Source organism: Heterodontus francisci, chromosome 15 (genome assembly GCF_036365525.1).
Source record: "Heterodontus francisci isolate sHetFra1 chromosome 15, sHetFra1.hap1, whole genome shotgun sequence".
NCBI lineage: Eukaryota > Metazoa > Chordata > Chondrichthyes > Heterodontiformes > Heterodontidae > Heterodontus > Heterodontus francisci.
The window spans coordinates 40,808,260-40,825,113 of NC_090385.1; the positions used below are offsets into that span (position 1 = coordinate 40,808,260).

The following is a 16,854-nucleotide window of genomic DNA, read 5'->3' on the forward strand; positions in this document are numbered from 1 at the left end:
ACCAAAACTGAATGAAGGCCAAAGAGTATGGATACGTGACCTAGAAAGGGAAGGTACTGTAATCCACAGAGATGAAAACTACCAGAGATCATATGTGGCACACACAGCAGGAGGGAACATATGTAGAAGAAGAAGAAACATTATCCCTATTGCCCAGAAGCAACAGTCAATCATTCATTTGGAAGACCTAGATGATGATAAAGAAACCCAAAGCAAACAGAATACCACAATCCTTAGTAGAAATCAACAAAGTTAGCAATCAAGACTTACAAGGCAGACTACTGATCATCCCACTCAGATTAGAACAAGATCGGGGAGAGTCATGAAACCTCCGAACAGACTAAATCTGTGAAGTCAGAGTCTTGTGGCGGGGGAAGGCGGTGGTGGGAGAAAGGGTAGTGCGTAAAATCAAGAATGTAGATATGTTAAGAATATGTATGGATAAAGACTTGGGGGGAGATATAGTATAAGGACCTGAAAGGGTTACTGATAGAGCCAGTGAGAGCAATCCCTCCCACTGTAGTGATGATTATGTAACAGTCACATGGTAATGGGCTTTAGAAGAAGAGAGTAGCAGCACAAAGGATGCCAGCTAGAGAGGCTTGAGGAGAGTGTAAATAGTGATGTGTAAATAATGAAGAGTTCTTAGTTGACCTTATCCAGACTTCGAGACTTGATCAAGAACGCTGTGGCGATACTACTACTACAACAACAACAACAACACACAACAATTTGCATCCAATCCACCAACTTAAACATTTACTCCCTCCACCACCAGCGCACACTAGCTCCAGTGTGTACCATATATAAGATGCACTGCAGCAGCTCATCAAGGCTCCTTTGACAGCACCCTCCAAATCCACGACATCCACCACCTTGAAGGACAAGGGCAGCAGATACATGGGAACACCACCACTTACAAGTTCCCCTCCACACACCATCCTGAATTGGAACTATATCGCCATTCCTTCACTGTCGCTGGGTCAAAATCATGGCACTCCCTCCCTACGAGAACTGTGGGTGTACCTACCCCACATGTCATAGAGTCATACAGCACAGAAACAGGCCCTTCGGCCCATCGTGTCTGTGCCGGCCATCAAGCACCTAACTATTCTAATCCCATTTTCTAGCACTTGGCCCATAGCCTTGTATGCTATGGTGTTTCAAGTGCTCATCTAAATACTTCTTAAATGTTGTGATGGTTCCTGCCCCTACCACCTCTTCAGGCAGTGCGTTCCAGATTCCAACCACCCTCTGGGTGAAAAAATCTTTCCTCAAATCCCCGCTAAACCTTCTGCCCCTTACTTTAAATCTATGCCCCCTGGTTATTGACCCCTCCACTAAGGGAAAAAGTTTCTTCCTATCTAATCTATCAATGCCCCTCATAATTTTGTATACCTCAATCATGTTCTCCCTCAGCCTTCTCTGCTCTTAAGGAAAACAACCCTAGCCTTTTCAGCCTGTCTTCATAGTTGAAACGTTCCAGCCCAGGCAACATCCTGGTGAATCTCCTCTGCACCCTCTCCAGTGCAATCACATCTTTCCCATAGTGTGGTGCCCAGAACTGTACACAGTACTTCAGCTGTGGCCTAACTAGCGTTTCATATAGCTCCATCATAACCTCCCTGCTCTTATATTCTATGCCTCAGCTAATAAAGGCAAGTATCCCATATACCTTCCTAACCATCTTACCTACCTGTGCTGCTACCTTCAGTGATCTATGGACAAGTACACCAAGGTCCCTCTGACCCTCTGTACTTCCTAGGGTCCTACCATCTATTGTATATTCCCTTGCCTTGTTAGTCGCCCCAAAATGCATCACCTCACACTTCTCAGGATTAAATTACATTTTCCACTGCTCCGCCCATCTTACTGGCCCATCGATATCGTCCTGTAATCTAAGGCTTTCTTTCTCACTATTTACGACACCACCAATTTTCGTGTCATCCGCAAACTTACTGATCATACCTCCTATATTCACATCTAAATCATTAATGTACACTACAAACAGCATGTACTGCGACGGTTCAAGAAGGTGGCTCACCACAACCTTCTCAAGGGCAATTAGGGATGGGCAATAAATGCTAGTCATCCCTGTGACGCTCACATCCCAAGAACTAAGGAAAAAACACAACAATCGATGGAAGGGTCAATCTATTTTGAGGGCCAGGCCTTTTAGCATAGAGCTGATGGTCTTTGGATGGTAAACGACCACCATGAGGCAGCCCATTAGGCCCTGTCTATTGTGATATTTGGTGGTCTGGCTGGTGTGCAATCCAGAAGAAGTTATACCCAGGAAGGGTCCTTTCTCCGGATGGAGAGTGGTCCCAAAGTGGCAGCAGACCAAATTGTTTATGTGGAGCCTGGAGGATTAGAGAATGTAGGTTGAAGTAGTGAAGCTTGCTGTATCCCTACTGAGATGAATGAAGGATTACAAGCAAATGTAAACATCTTGCTCTTGGAAGTCATCAGCCTCGTGTTTCCTGATGCTCATAACACCTGGGCCACTGATATTCTGCTTCTCCTGACTTACAGCAATTATGTTCCTTCCTGGTCTTGTTCCTCTCCTTCATGTTATGTGTTTTCTTGTCCTGCAGAAAGAGGTGATGAGAGTTAATGGATTACTTGGAGCTGTTTTGGGCTGGTGCATATAGTGCATGTGTCGGAGGTGTAGAAAAGGCAAGGTGGAATTGTGAATAGGGATATGCTGAATGTAAAGGGATGTGTGTGCAATGTGAAGTGAGGGAGGAGTGGTGGTAAGAGTTGGTGGTTGTGCAAGTGGTAGAATTTGAGACCAAATTGTATTAGCGTGTGGTGTGAGGAGAGGAAAGGAAGAAGTAATTATGCCTGTAGTGAGGAAGAGGTGTCACAGTGAGATGGTACAATAGGAAGTTGTAGAATATGATGGAGGGGAGGAAATTGTTGAGACTCGTGGCGAGGGGTTGAAAAGAGTGTAGTGAGGTGCCGCTGAGAGAGCTGGCAAGATGAAAAGCTGTACTCACCCTTGCTTTTCAATTGAGGTAATTATGCTTCAGTTAGCATTGCAGAGATGTCCTGAAAGTAATGCTGGTGGAATTGACCCTGTCCATGACCTCTGTCCATACAATTGTTGTCCATGGGACATTCGTGCTGATGGTGGGGACCGAAGACCTCCCTGGTTTGCTCAATTAAAGTTCCAAACAAGCATCAGAGAGGCAGTTCTTCTACTCATCTCTCTCTCTCTGCCAGGCACTATAAGTTCGGGAAAGGCTTGCTCCCAGACCAATCAAATTAAGTTACACAGCAAGAAATGCAAGCTGGAAGGATCAACGGCAAAACAGGCTTGAGAGTCTACTGAACGGCCTATTGCTGTTCCTGTGAACTTCATGTATGATGGTTTTCATTCCTGTTTGCTACTTGCTGATTTGAATGTTCCCTTTCTATTCAGTTGTGATTTATGGCTGTTTTAGGAATTAAATGTTAATCCAACAAGCTGTGAGAAACCTGCGTACAGAGGTGTGAAACCTGAAGTGTAACAGAGGAAATATTCAAAATGCGTGCTATATCCAAACTTGCAGTAAGTTGGATGGAAAAGAGTGTTACACAATCTAATGTGCAATATGTTTTCCTTAAAAGGTAGAGCTAATTCCCCATAAGGCCACAGAGTTGAGGCTGGAATTTTATGCCCCCCACCGGGAGCAGGCTGGGAAGCGGTTTGGGGGCATGTAAAATCGGCTGGGATAGTGGGAGTGCCGTGCCCGCCGCCTATCATTCCCCCACTGGTATTTTACCAGCTGCGGGGGGGGGAGGTGGTGGTTAGCCCACCCACCATTAGGCCAATTGAGGCCCTTAAGTAGTCAATTAATGGCCACTTAAGGGCTTCTTCCTGCCACCGCTGGTATTTTACCAGCAGCAGATGGGCACCACCACCTGAGGAGGCTACCCAGTATTTTCTGGCTGCCATCTTGCGGACTGAGAGTTGTCCCTCCTGATCGCGCACCCTGTGCCCCACGGAGGGCCCCTCCAATAGTACAGGCTGCCCCTGCTGGAAGACATCCCCTGCCTACGCAATTGGCCCTCCCCTCCCCTTTGCTGGGCCTGGGTAATTGGCCCAGCGAGTCCCGACCCCACTTACCTTCTTTGCCAGCCTCCATCACCAGCTGGGTCTGGGGTCTGCTGCAGTCCCAGCAGTGGCCACTGTTCCTGGTGGCATTTTTAGGATTGAAGAGCTGCCAGTCCTCTGATTGGGCAACAGCTCTTGGAGTGAGGATATCCTGCTTCCGAGGAGAGGAAGCCACGACCTCAGGCAATTAGTTGACTGAGCCACACAAAATAGCATCATGGCTCGCCCCCATCTTTCCAGCCAGTGAGCGGGGCCACCTCCTCCTTGTTAAATCCCAAATGTTGTTATGTAAACAGAGTCAAGTTTAATCAGCTGCCAAGAACATTATGGAATGGAATGTACTTGTGATTATCAGACAAAAATTTGGAAGCATTTAGCATTTTACGATTCTATGTCTGTAACAAAGTGTGTCATCTGAGACGAGATGTCTCACTGTGACACATGAAATCTGGTGCCTCCACAATAGAAATACCGTATTTAATATATTCCTACCAGATCTCCCACATCGCTCACAGTGCATCAGAGGTTTATGGGAATAGGAGTATTTTGCCAAGTAGCATGAAAAGCGATATTGAGTTACCAGCATTGGAGTTGACCATGCCATCAGATGAAAACAGAATTATGCTTTCTTGTGATGCCCTCCATGGGAACCTGCTGGGGACACTCACTGTTTAAGCTCACATATGAAGAATGGGCACTTTGATGAGGCACTTTGATGGGCAATAGCAACAGGGCTCAAGCAAGAATTAGCATGTTCTGGAGAGGAGGCAACTGTGAAGGAGAGAAAGAGCAAATAGAATCCAGTATTTTTTTGAAATGCCGTTCTGAGTTCTGTGTTATAGACAAAGCTCATATTATCCCTTGCACTATAGGGTATAGTACAGGTAACATAAGGAGAAAGTTTCTAAGAATATTTGCAGTTACAATGTAAACCTCGATCCTCCTGCTTAAAGTATATAAAGAAACGTTACTTTATTCATCTTCAAGATACTGGCGTAACTGGCAAGGCAGGAATTTATTTTCTATACCTAGTTGCCCTGGTTTGATACAACTGGGTGGCTTACTAGGCCATTTTAAAAGAGAGTTCAGAGTTAACTACTATGGTGAGGGACTGGAGCCACGTCAACATCCCAGAGTACTTTGCAGCCAGTGAATTACTTTTGAAGTGAAGTCACTGTTTTGTAGGCAAATGTGGCAGCCAATTTGAGGCCCCAGTTGAATTGTATTTTAAATTTATCTGAGATTAACATAATTTTGCAAACCTAACTTTCCTACTCTAACATCCAATGGTTTTTGCTGTGGAGATGGCTGACAGCACGTGTATTACATAAACATCTAACAGTTGCATTTAAGCCTAGGAGTGAATAGAATGAATATAGATCTTAATGCGAGTTACATGCAAAAATACTGTTCTGACTGACCATGAGCTCATAAGCCCAAAACTGGCATTAAAGTGTCGATGTTATGGTCCCAGTGAAGTGGAGCTGGGCCTGGAACACTATTTTACGGGGTATATTTTGTGAGGTCAGTCAGATGCATAAAGTATTTCAGCCTAATTTGTTTGTGTCTGTGACCAGGAACTCACCAGAAAGGGGATGGGAAATCAGACAAGACTGCAGCCAATAAAGGGCTGTTGGAAAAATTAAAGAGAGGTATCCTAAATAAGTGGCCAAATGTGGGAGACAACATTTATTTGGCCTTTGAATAGTTTGTAAATATTTAAATGTGCCAAATAGCATAAGCAGTATGCAATGGACAGAGCTAAGCGATCCCACAACCAACGGACCAGATCTAAGCTCTGCAGTCCCGCCACATACAGTCATGAATGGTGGTAGACAATCAAACAACTAATTGGAAGGGGTGGCTCCGCAAATATCCCCATCTTCAATGATGGGGGAGCCCAGCACATCAGTGCAAAAGAGGCACTTGCAACAATCTTCAGCCAGAAGTGCCGAGTGAATGACCCATCTCGGACTCCTCCTGAAATCCACAGCATCAGAGATGCCAGAGTTCAGCCAATTCAATTCACTCCACGTAATATCAAGAAACGACTGAAGGCACTGGATACTACAAAGGCTATAGGCCCCGACAACATTCCGACAATAGTACTGAAGACTTGTGCTCCAGAACTAGCCGTGCCCCTAGCTAAGCTGTTCCAGTACAGCTACAACAGTGGCATCTACCCGACAATGTGGAAAATTGCCCAGGTATGTGCTGTACACAAAAAGCAGAACAAGTCCCAACCAGGTCAACTACCGCTCCATCAGTCTACCCTCAATTATCAGTAAAGTGAGGGAAGGGGTCGTCGACAGTGGCATCAAGCAGCACTTGCTCAGCAATAACCTGCTCAGAGATGCTCAATTTGGGTTCCGCCAGGGCCACTCAGCTCCTGACCTCATTACAGCCTTGGATCAAACATGGACAAAAGAGCTGAACGCAAGAGGTGAGGTGAGAGTGACTGCCCTTGACATCAAAGCAACATTTGACCGAGTATGGCATCAAGGAGCCATAGCAAAACTGGGAATCAGGGGGAAAACTCTCCACTGTTTGGAGTCATGCCTAGCGCAAAGGAAGATGGTTGTGGTTGTTGGAGGTCAATCATCTCAGCCGCAGGACATTACTGCAGGAGTTCCTCAGGGTAGTGTCCTAGGCCCAACCATCTTCAGCTGCTTCATCAATGACTTTTCTTCAATCATAAGATCAGAAGTGGGGATGTTTGCTGATGATTGTACAATGTTCAGCACCATTTGCGACTCCTCAGATACTGAAGCAGTCTGCGTAGAAATGCAGCTTGGGCTGATAAGTGGCAAATAACATTTGCGCCACACAAGTGCCAGGCAATAACTATCTCAAACAAGAGAGAATCTAGCCATCTCCCCTTAATGTTCAATGGCATTGCCATCGCTAAATCGCCCACTACCAATATTGTGGGGGTTACCATTGACCAGAAATTGAACTGGACCAGCCATATAAATACCATGGCTACAACAGCAGGTCAGAGGCTAGGAATCCTGCGGTGAGTAACTCACCTCCTGACTCCCCAAAGCCTGTCCACAATCTACAAGTCAGGAGTGTGATGGAATACTCTCCACTTGCCTGGATGGGTGCAGCTCCAACAACACTCAAGAAGCTCGACACTATCCAGAACAAAGCAGCCCGCTTGATTGGCACACCATCTACAAACATTCACTCCCTCCACCACCGACACATAGTGGCAGCAGTGTGTACCATCTACAAGATGCACTGCAGCAACGCACCAGGACCACTTAGAGAGCACCTTCCAAACCCGTGACCTCTACCACCTAGAAGGACAAGGACAGCCAATGCATGGGAACACCACCACCTGCAAGTTCCCCTCCAAGCCATACACCATCCTGACTTGGAACTATATCGCCATTTCTTCACTGTCGCTGGGTCAAAATCCTGGAACTCCCTTCCTAACAGCACTGTGGGTGTACCTATCCCACATGGACTGCAGCAGTTCAAGAAGGCAGCTCATCACCACTTTCTCAAGGGCAATTGGGGATGGGCAATAATTGCTATCCTAGCAAGCAACATCCACTCCCACAAACGAATAAAAAATTATAAATAAAAATTTCAGGCTTTTTAAAGGCAGTTTGGAGCTCGAAGAAAATCAGTGGCTAGCAGAATAAAAGGCATAAAACAAAATTTTCAAGCAGATAAGTGAACAGCACAGCACCAAACCTGTGTTTAAAGGTTGGGGAAGTGGAGGCTGTGCTATATATGGTAGGTGCCAGGAGGGTTATCTGTATAGCACTCCAATGAACCTTGTCCAGAAGGCAGCCTGGCAGGAAGTAATGTTTAGAGATACAGCACTGAAACAGGCCCTTCGGCCCACCGAGTCTGTGCCGACCATCAACCACCCATTTATACTAATCCTACACTATTCCCATATTCCTACCACATACCCACCTGTCCTTATATTTCCCTACCACCTACCTATACTAGGGGCAATTTATAATGGCCAATTTACCTATCAACCTGCAAGTCTTTTGGCATGTGGGAGGAAACCGGAGCACCTGGAGGAAACCCACGCAGACACAGGGAGAACTTGCAAACTCCACACAGGCAGTACCCAGAATTGAACCCAGGTCGCTGGAGCTGTGAGGCTGCGGTGCTAACCACTGCGCCACTGTGCCGCCCCTCAGCACAGTATATATTTCCTCTAAGGCCTGAGAACAGGTGCAAGAGAGGAAAGCATACTTTAAAGCATCAGGCAAAGTAACATTACTCAACATACCATGTACCAAATATATCAGCCTGGAATGCATGCCATAAATATTGCCTGTAAATCTATTCACATCTACGGATTGCCTATGCCAAGCCTTCACACAACCTCACAGTTCTTTAATAAGATCGAATATATACCAATAATTCAGCAGGGTACAGATTCAAGTTGCAATTTACAATTGAAAACCTTGTTACATTAACATTTTCCAAAGGCTTCACACACCAAGTCACTATAACACAACCCAACACAGTCGCTTACTGACACCCAGAATGGATACAGTCTGGGCACGTGTGTGCACTCCTTTAATTTAGAACATTGTGAGAATACTTCTCAAGTATCCCAGATAGCAAGCAATGGTATGTGAATATCAAGCCAGGGCAGTCAGTGCATAACTTGGGGACACTCACAGATTTAGATTGCCACATGAAGAATGGCAAAGTTCCAGAGGGATGCTAGTAATCTCTGCTTGCACAACAAGAGGGCACACACTACAAGAAAACAGACTGGAACTGGGGGATGGCTCAGAAATCAGAAAATAACTGAACGTTCCTGCACATAGCAACAGAGAGTGAGTAAAGGAAGGTGAAGCACAGACCTCTCCAAATCCCCCGCCAAACACAAAATGATTCCTCCTGAAAAATAAATACAGAAAACCTCAATTAATGTCTTAGTGGTGATATTAGCCTCTTTCAAATGTTGTTTATATTGGCCCAGCACCTTTCAGTGTCATTATCAACATCTTGAAAATGTTAACACTGTACTGAGAAAACTAGTAATTGAAATAACTGGATGGAAGCTAGTTGTGCTAAATAGCCATTACTTCTCCAGCTCACCCCCTCAAAGGCGCCTTGTTACTAGTTTTCCACCACGAGCATTGTGTTCACAATTAAAATTATTTTTCATAGGTCTCAAAACCCCATATTGCTATTGTGCAATATTATGCAGCAAGGGCTTTGAATGGATTCACATAAGCGCCAATCCCCAGAATAAACACCCAAATTATCTAACTTTTTTTCATTTCTAACAAACAATTTCCATAACTTCTTCCAGAATCTCAGCATTTACAATTAAATCCTGGAATGTTCCACCAGGATGTTATCTCCTGTCAGTAGAGGTATGGAGTCCAGAGTTGAAACTGTTCTCTTTTCTTGCCCCTGGTTCCCTGAATTTCAATAGCCAAGGCTGGGAGAGGAGTATCAGTAATTAGTTATTTCTGCTGGCACACAGTACTGGGTGTTTCAGAACTCAGCCTTCTCCATCTGGTCTGTATTAATCTAAGCCATTAGTTACTTATGTTGCATAAGCATCAGATCAGTGTGATAATTTTTCAAACTTGTTAAACAAAAATCCTTCAGCTAACTGGAAGCCTCTGATTCATCTGCTACAAGCTGCAATGCCTTAATATCAATACAAATAGTTATTGTGTCAGAACATAGGCAAACAAGCCAGTTTAAAATAAAACATATGCTGACCAGATTGATTGCAATAGTCATCTTTGCTCCCATGCAATTTGTGAGTTGATATTTAAGCATTTGTAAAGCTAAAGAGTGGAGTTGTCCACGTTGAGAGCAATTGCACAAATGACATTGATGTAAAAAAAATCATTGGGTCATACCCTGAATGTTTCCAGGTTACATAGCCATTGGAAGCATAGGCACTCTTGCTGCTCAGAGTGATGGCTTTGACTTCATAAATGTTCCATAAATTAGACTTAGGTTTATGCTCCCAGTGCCAGATATTGACTTGTGACAGGCACGGAGTCACCTGTTGGACCAAGTAAAGTGTTGCAATATACAGTTTGTGTTAGAATGTTGACTAGTCGATAACAACAAACCAATTGAATTGCTTTAAAATAGATCAAAGATAGATGTTTTCTCTTTTTACTAACCCCACGCCCCATCTATGAACCTAATATATGGCCCACATGTTAATTAGCCCCAACTTATAGACGAAGACCTTTGTTGGACAAAGTGATCCATAAGTTCTGCAACAGCATTGAGCACTCAACCAACATTCAAACTTCAGTTTTTGGATGAACATTGCCAGATAAATAGCAAATTACATAGTATGGGGATGCATGTCCTAGCTGCAAAAGAAATCCATCTGGACCGTAGACGTACATCCTCTGTGAAATAATCATGGAACAATAATAGTGATGGAACCAAAGTTGCTTGGCCATAGGACTGAGAGAGATAAAAGTGAGGCGGCTATAAAGAAGGGAATGAGAATGGGGTCAGTGCCACAGTACATGTTATAACAGCATTTATGGAAAAGTTAATGACGTTAAACCTTGATATGGGATGAATAAAAATGTTTAAAGGTATTGGAAAGATGGTGGTTAGATGGTGACCATTCACCCTATAGGACTTGGGCCTAAATCAATTATAGACTAATGGGGGTGAAAGCCCCTTTTATCTTCTGGTTGGGAGGATCCTACCCAAAATGAACCATAGAACCATAGAAAAAGTACAGCACAGAAGGAGGCCATTCAGCCCATTGTGTCTGCACCAGCTAAATAAACTATCCGCCCAAACTAATCCCACCTTCCAGTACCTGCTCCATAGCCCTGCAGGTTACAGCACATCAGGTACATGTTCAGGTACCTTTTAAAAGGATTGAGGGTCTCTGCATCCACCACCATTCCTGGCAGTGAATTCCAGATACCCACCATCCTCTGGGTGAAAAAGTTTCTCCTCATATCCCCTCTAACCCTTCAACCAATCACCTTAAATCTGTGCCCCCTGGTAACTGACCTCCCCACCAGAAGAAAAAGGTCCTTCCTGTTCACTCTATCTAGGCCCCTCATAATTATGTACACCTCAATCAAGTCACCCTCAGTCTCCTCAGTTTCAGGGAAACCAACCCTAGCCTATCCAATCTTTCCTCATAGCTGCAACCTTCAAGCCCTGGCAACAGCGGCACAGTGGCGCAGTGGTTAGCACCGCAGCCTCACAGCTCCAGGGACCCGGGTTCAATTCTGGGTACTGCCTGTGTGGAATTTGCAAGTTCTCCCTGTGACCGTGTGGGTTTTCGCCGGGTGCTCCGGTTTCCTCCCACAGCCAAAGACTTGCAGGTGATATGTAAATTGGCCATTGTAAATTGCCCGTAGTATAGGTAGGTGGTAGGGAATATGGGATTACTGTAGGGTTAGTATAGGTGGGTGGTTGTTGGTTGGCGCGGACTCGGTGGGCCGAAGGTCCTGTTTCAGTGCTGTATCTCTAAATAATAATAATTAAAAAAACATTCTTGTAAATTCCCTCTGTACTCTCTCCAGAGCAATTATGTCCTTTCTGTAATGTGGTGACCAGAACTGCACGCAATACTCCAGCTGTGGCCTAACCAATGTTCTATACAGTTCCAGCATCACATCCCTGCTTCTGTACTCTGTACCTCGGCCAATAAAGGAAAGCATTCCATATGCCTTCTTCACCATTCTATCTACCTGTCTTGCCACCTTCAGGGACAAGCAAGGGACCCAACACTGAGCCCTGTGGAACACCACTGGGAACCACTTTCCATTCACAAAAACATCCGTCGACTACTACCCTTTGTTTCCTGTCCCTGAGCCAATTCTGGATCCAACCTGCCACCTTCCCCCGTATTCCATGGGCTTTCATTTTACCAACCAGTCTGCCATGCGGGACCTTGTCAAATGCCTTACTAAAATCCATGTAGACTACATCCACTGCACTACCCTCATCAATCCTCCTTGTCATTGCCTCAAAAACTCAATTAAGTTAGTAAGACATGACCTTCCCCTAACAAATCCATGCTGACTATCCCTGATTAATCCATACCTTTCTAAGTGATAGAATCTATTCTGAGGGACAGGATAAACTAACAATTTACCCACCACCGAGGTCAGACTGACAGGCCTATAATAACCTGGCTTATCCCTCACACCCTTTTTAAACAATGGTACAATGTTCGCAGACCTCCAATTATCTGGTACCTCGCCTGTATCTGGTTATTTGAAGATGATCCTCAGCGCATCCATTATTTCCTCCCTGGCTTCCTTTAACAACCTGAGATTAGAAACTTTCAATCCAGTTCCTTGACAGCATCAAACTGCCCCTAATTCAGCACTAGGTAAAAATTTTACCCTGACAGAACACATTAGCCTAATGTGGGAAATGCAGAAATGTCCCAATGGTGCAGCGGCAGGCACTCTTCTGATATTAGGTTAGAGGGACAGTATGGGGCAGAGTATTGAGAGATTTATTCTGCATATAACTCTGGGATAGTGACCCAAGAGTGCTTGGCACTACACCGGGTGCTTGAAATGGGAAATTCCTTCCCAACACTAACATCTCTCCCCTTGATTAGCACAAAATTCACAGAAGTGCTTTAGAAGTAAGTGATTTTTTTTGGCACTGTCAATCAGGTATATCAGTCAATCTGTATACTAATGGCTAGGAATAGATTTCACTGGGAAGGTATGTTTTCTTACACTTCCTAATATTATGAAAATAGCATGGCAAAATACAGCTGCAGTACCCTGAAGTAATAGAGGTCAATTTTTGTTTGTTAGTCTGAAAATTCATAAATAAAAGATCTAAAGGGATGTGATATTTCTGACATTGGATAAGAAACCAGAGACTCAAAAATACTGGTGAGTTCAAAAGGTTCTGAAACATGCATGACATGTTGAGGAAGAAATAACAGATGTTTCAGTCCTGATTTATAACAAACCAGAGAGCCTTTGTGTATGACATAACAACAAAGAAAATAAAATATTGAAACATGAGTATAGTTTGGATACACAGCAATGTCATGAACATAGTCTGGAGTGCACTAGTCCAATAAATAATCTGGTTAAATGTTAGGTAACAAAAAATATTTACTCTGGCCCAATAATTTGAGTTGTTAATGCACCAGTCAGTGTGAAGGCCCCTGGTTACAGATACAATTTGCATTGTTAACTGGTCTTAGACAGGGCAGTGATTGAGGTGAGTTCAGAATTAGAGCTTCAGGACTTTCTGGCTAGGGAGAGAACAAATCAGCCAGTGCTCCTAATCCTTACCTAGTGATCCCAGCCAGCAAGCAATGGTATGTGAATATCGTCCAAGCCAGGGCAGGCTTGGAATCAGCTGTGCATAACTTGGGGACAGTCACAGATTTAGGTTGCCACATGAAGAATGACAAAGTTCCAGAGGGATGCTAGTACCCATGGAACTGTACCTCAGGAAGAAATCACTTACAGTCAAGGTTGAGAAATGTTATTTGGTGTATCAATGCTTATACTTCCAGTACTCAAACACTTTCAGGCAGCCTCCAACTGTACAATGAACACTCCTAATATTTTTGCCATTACTACATGCCAAGCATTTATCACTCTTCCTAAATTTTAATTTATGTCCTGTCCTACATTGCTGGCTTAATGTATCATATTAATTTGAGTTTACTTATCTGTGCCAGTATTATTTTTGGTACACAGATGAGATTCCACCTATAACCTTTTCTGTAGAGCCTGAGTTCTCTGATTTTTTTCTTATAGCTCCTCTTTCCATTTGGGATAATTTGTGGTGCTCATTTCTACAACCTTTCCAATGCATGCATGTGCTTTTTGTGGTGTGATGAGCAGAACTGAATACTCTATAAAAATGGTCTAACTTTGTAAAATCTAACATCTGTAGAGCTCAGCTGTTCTGGCTATATATCCCAGCAAATTATTTGCCTTTTTAATTGTTTCCTCACATTGCTGTAATATAGGTGTTAAGAAAATGTGTAATACAATTGGATTCATTGTATTACTGAAGGAAAAATGGAAGAGTAAGGAGAAAGAGAAAAATTAAGCAACAGCAACAGCACTATAAGTTTGAGTACGACTTCCATTCTACAATATAGTTCAACACTCTATTTGCTTCGTTGATTATTGTGCAGCAATTTGACAAACTAAGTCTCTTAGGTCTCTTTCAAGTTAATACTTAGCTATTTCAACACCATTTTCCCTTCTTATCTGCAGTACCTTACCCTGGTCTATGCTAAATTTTATTTGTTGTTGTTCTGCCAACTGTTAATTATAGCTAGAACTCAAACTACCAAGGAAACAATAACATTAGTATGTGCAACCTAAAAGCAATTCAGCACTGAATGCTGTATATCAGGGACATCCTGTCTTCTGGAACAGGGCAATGGATACATACAATACAACCAATGAGTAGATCATATGTGATTAGGTAGAAGTGTGAGAGCCTATATACTAAGAATGCAGAGTGATACATTCAGGAAATTTGAGAGGCCCATTGATTTTAATGGGGCAGAGCTTAATACTGTTTCAATGAGGGTAACAGTGGAAGGTTGGCCAAAAGATTTTGGCATGACATAAGCAATATGTAAGCCATGTATTCCATAATTTCCTGGAGCAGCTGCTGGAATAATGGCATACGTGAGAGATATACCATATCTCTGGTGAAAGTTTTCAGGAAATTAAAGGCCATCCAAAATCAAGAAAGTGCTAATGAAGCAAAATAGCTTGAGTAAAAAAGTAAAAATATTTATCCTTTTTTCAATTATAACATATTTTACACTGAGCAGTCTGCTACTATATGTGATTATGTATCTTGATTACTTTTACAGTATATGAACTCATTTTAACACCAAAATGGACTTTGTTGGATAATTAGTTGTTACTGATGACAGAAAAATAACTTTTGAGTGGTTTTTGAAGCCTTAAATCCGATTGCACTTCAGCCTCCTAAGTTATACATTTTGAGCCCCCTTGGTGTTTCATATTTCAGTAAATCACCATCATTTGCCATTTAGCCTCCATGTAGCACTCTGGGGCAAAAATTCGATTGCTCCCATTTTCGGGCACGGGGACACAATTTGTGATTGTCCCACGCCCAGTCCCTTTGAGGCAGTGATGCAGAGTTTGTGCTGCCTTCTCCTTTCAATGACTTTCAGTGCCAAACACGCTGCTGGTTGACTGTACACTCAGTGGGGCCCAGCAGTGTGCATGGCTAGCACCTGTTTCAGCTAGTCTGCACCTTACACAGAAGCTGCTGCTGACTGTTTAGGAATTAGCTACAAGCAGTAGCACACCAAATGGAGCTTTAGGGAAGAGAGAGGAACTCCAGGTTTCCCCATGCAGCAGTGGAGGCATTAATACAAGAGGTGGAAAGGAGGAGAAAAGAAAAGAGGACCAGGAAGCCCGCAAGTCAACTCCTGAGAAGGGACTGGAAGCAGATGGCCAGGGAGGTCAATTCCCAGAGTCTTGCCACGAGGACCTGGCACCAGTGCCAAAAGAAGGTCAATGACCTCACAGAGGAGGTCAAGGTCCGTGAATGCATTATCAAAGGATATCATCGAGACACAGCACTTCCAATCTCTCAGGCTGCTCAATTCACCACACCCCCAGCACTCACCCACGAGCATTCTCTAGCAGTCAGTACTCAGACCTAACATTTTGAAACACCGCCTCACCCTCATACACCTTCCAAAGATGCCAGCCTCACACCCACGCCTTGCTGCTTCCACATACATCCACCTATTCAGCTATGGCAGGCACATCACTAAAATACGTTGCACCACAGTCACTGACATTCTCCCTGCTCTCTTACACGACAAGGTGGCCCATAGCAGTAGGGAGCAAACAAGAACCAGTGGGGGATAAGGATGCCTGCAACACCCGAGCCCTCTGGAGGAGACAGTGCTCTGAATCATGGAGCTGGCTGTGACAGAGTTCGTTGCATCTGGCATAATCGAGAACATTTAGGATAACTGTATGTTCTTGCCTTATGCCCCTTCACAAATTCCACCTCACCCTCATCCTGAGATGCGACATGAAATGAAAGCTGCAGATGCTTTGACCATGGATCTCTTGCTTTTCACTCAACATCTTCCCGCACCCCAACCCTCCTCTTCTGCATTTCCACTTTCAGATTCCTAAGTATTGATGCCTGGCCATGCACTGCAGCCTCAAGGGAAAAGGTGAGAGTGTCACCTGGCCTCTGATGAAGAAGGACTGTCAATAGATCTGACACTCGCTGTCACCAGCTCAGATACTGGCACAGTGCATACCTTAAAGGATAGTATAGCGTCGGAATCTGCACATGGTATATCACCGGGCATGAGCGGGCTGGAACCAGGCCAGGGTGAAAGGATAGCATGTGTGCCAGCTTCCCAGGTGGCGAGGCCATAGATATGTTCTACTGCAGAGCACTCAGATGAGAACTTTGATGGGTGGCATGGAGGAGAATGCTACTAAGCATGCACAATAAGATGCTTGGGGCATTAGCAGGCCTCCCAGACTGCCTGACAAGGAGAATGGAGGAGTCCATCCCTTCCAACGTGGAAGTGGAGGCCAACTCCATGACAGAACTTTTATGGACCCAGCTGTGATGCAGTGTCTGATGGCTACTGTCTCAGCTTCCACTGCAGCACAGGCTGAAGCTACCCAACATGTCAGTTCTGCAAAGGAAGCTCAGACTGAGGTCATGAGATCCATGCTTCTGCCATTCAGGTTCAGACTGCTGCTATCATGACGGCAGATTTCAGT

The 16,854-nt window shown here is 44.2% G+C and overlaps 1 protein-coding gene across 6 annotated transcripts in view; it reads right to left on the reverse strand.

The window, feature by feature from the left end:
- The window catches only part of arhgap20b (Rho GTPase activating protein 20b), a 106,930-nt gene that overhangs the window by 66,704 nt on the left and 23,372 nt on the right, over positions 1–16,854 (reverse strand). For 2 of the 6 annotated variants that reach the window (XM_068047415.1, XM_068047417.1), the window contains exon 2: positions 8,950–8,986. The exons of the other annotated variants lie outside the window; for them this stretch is intronic. The gene's annotated coding sequence lies outside the window, so the exon portion shown is untranslated. The remainder of the gene's footprint in view (positions 1–8,949; positions 8,987–16,854) is intronic. 6 annotated transcript variants of the gene reach the window in all.